At 57.2% G+C, this 2,500-nt stretch overlaps 1 non-coding gene across 1 annotated transcript in view; it reads left to right on the top strand.

Annotated features, from left to right (window-relative positions):
- Positions 1–1,885: 1,885 nt before the first annotated feature.
- The window catches only part of LOC126321932 (small subunit ribosomal RNA), a 1,895-nt gene continuing 1,280 nt past the window's right edge, over positions 1,886–2,500 (top strand). The window contains exon 1 of the ribosomal RNA XR_007558660.1: positions 1,886–2,500. This exon is cut by the window's right edge and continues 1,280 nt beyond it. This is a non-coding gene — a ribosomal RNA (small subunit ribosomal RNA).

Below are 2,500 nucleotides of genomic sequence, written 5' to 3'. Positions count from 1 at the left end.
TAACCTAACTTACGCTGCACCTTAACCTAACTTACACTGCACCTTAACTGTCACATGTAACGTCACAGGAATGTAGCTTTGCCTAACAGCAACCCTCTGAACATAGTTCACTGCTTGGATCCTCTGGTGTCATGTGTATTTCTTGATGCCATGGTGCGTACCCTCACATAAAGGTCTTTCGAGTGTTGCGTACTTTCTACACAGTCCCGCTAACCACTGGAAGGGTGTACCGCTACAGAACGAATATCGCCCTCCCCTCCTGCCCTTCCAAGCTGGTCGGTCAGGCGTTTGTTTGTGAAATGAGCCTTGCAGCTGTTCAGTTGCATTCGGTTGTCGATGCAGTCAGTGTACGTTGTGGTACGGCCTGTGTGGACTGTCCGCTGATGTACGCGTAACCCACACTGATCATCCGTCGTTACGTACTGAGTGACATAATGTGGCACATGCTTGACCGTACACCGGCTGCGCCCTACAATGGCGAATCATAAGGGCCATATGTTGTGCACGATGCTACTTGTCTCGTCTCCCCATTACAGCGAGATTGCACTGTTGTACGCCGTACAGACATGTGGTAGGTAGGTACGGACGAAAGTATTGCATGTTGGCCCCCCCCCCCCCTCCTCCCTCTGCCGGGAATCAGCGTGAGCCGTCTGTTGATGTAGCGACGAGGGTTTTCCTATTTAATCGTATTGCCCCACACAACATGATAGCACGGTGGACCGCGTTCCACATCTGCGACATGCTACAGAGGCCGGTTGACAGTCGACCGCGCAAGGGACATTGCACACGTGCGCGGACCATCTTCCACGTGTTCTCTCGTGTACATGCCGCAGTGTGTATGTGGGCTGATGTAGCGTGTCGTGACACATAACATGCAGGCATGCCAGAATCGTAGATTTCGCAAATGTAGATTGACGTATACGTTTGCTGCCAAAGATCCGCAAATGAACTGGAAATCAGTTGTTGAGCGGTTGTTCGCGCTGCAGGTGCATCGGTGATAGCGACGATCGGTACATCTATGAACCGGTTGTTTCGGCGGTACCCGCCATGCCCCCGAACCTGAGTTGGCCATGTGGGTATGAAGCGATACGAGGCTGTGGCTTGGCGGGACAGTCCCCGGCCGGTGAGGGGGGGCCGCCCGGCGTGCTGGCCGCGCGCTGCGTGAGCGCACGCACTACAGCCGGCTGGTGGGGGGCGCCCAGTGGCAGGAGCGCCGGCCGACGGGCCCGGCTGGCGTCCCAGCTATGCGCCGGCGCACCCTGCGCGCGGCGCCAGGCGGCCAAAGTGGGTTCTGCCGAGCCCGGTGCGAAGCGCGGTGGACATCTGCAGTGTGCTGGTCCGATTGCGGACTGTGTGCGTTGAGGATGCGCCGCCGCCCGGCACTCGGCGTCGCGACGCCGTCTGCTGCTCGGTCGCCCCCAGCGGTTCTCGCAGGTGGTTTGTATCGCAGCTCTGCGGACGTGTTGGCGCGTGCGCTGTGCTGGGAGAGTTCGCTTCTGCACCCAAGTGGGGCTTTGCCCTTCTGTGGCGCTGGCGTTGGAGCTGCCGGTCACCGTAGGTGGCGCGTGTTGTTTCCCGCCGGCAATGCCACGACAGCACGCTCCCGGGCCTCTGTCGGCAGCGGCAAGCTCAGTTGGGAGCACGGGTGTTCGCACTGAAAGCGTCTACTCGCCCATCTCCGGGCGATTGCGCCTCTCTCGAACCCGACCAAGTACTTAGGACGGCGCTGCGCGCCGCCGGGACCTGAGAGGGTTTCGAGGTGTATCGTGCAGGGGAGCTCAGCCTCCTCCTGTTTGCAGAATAATTGAGCGGACGCTTGCGTGTTCGCGCGGGCCCTCGGGACACACTCCCGGGCGGCCGGCTGCTCAGCTCTCGTTGACGCAGCTCCCTGGTTGATCCTGCCAGTAGTCATATGCTTGTCTCAAAGATTAAGCCATGCATGTCTCAGTACAAGCCGCATTAAGGTGAAACCGCGAATGGCTCATTAAATCAGTTATGGTTCCTTAGATCGTACCCACGTTACTTGGATAACTGTGGTAATTCTAGAGCTAATACATGCAAACAGAGTCCCGACCAGAGATGGAAGGGACGCTTTTATTAGATCAAAACCAATCGGATTGGCTCGTCTGGTCCGTTTGCCTTGGTGACTCTGAATAACTTTGGGCTGATCGCACGGTCCTCGTACCGGCGACGCATCTTTCAAATGTCTGCCTTATCAACTGTCGATGGTAGGTTCTGCGCCTACCATGGTTGTAACGGGTAACGGGGAATCAGGGTTCGATTCCGGAGAGGGAGCCTGAGAAACGGCTACCACATCCAAGGAAGGCAGGCAGGCGCGCAAATTACCCACTCCCGGCACGGGGAGGTAGTGACGAAAAATAACGATACGGGACTCATCCGAGGCCCCGTAATCGGAATGAGTACACTTTAAATCCTTTAACGAGTATCTATTGGAGGGCAAGTCTGGTGCCAGCAGCCGCGGTAATTCCAGCTCCAATAG

Source organism: Schistocerca gregaria, unplaced genomic scaffold, assembly GCF_023897955.1.
Source record: "Schistocerca gregaria isolate iqSchGreg1 unplaced genomic scaffold, iqSchGreg1.2 ptg000776l, whole genome shotgun sequence".
Lineage (NCBI taxonomy): Eukaryota > Metazoa > Arthropoda > Insecta > Orthoptera > Acrididae > Schistocerca > Schistocerca gregaria.
This window is presented reverse-complemented; position numbering and strand designations above follow the sequence as displayed.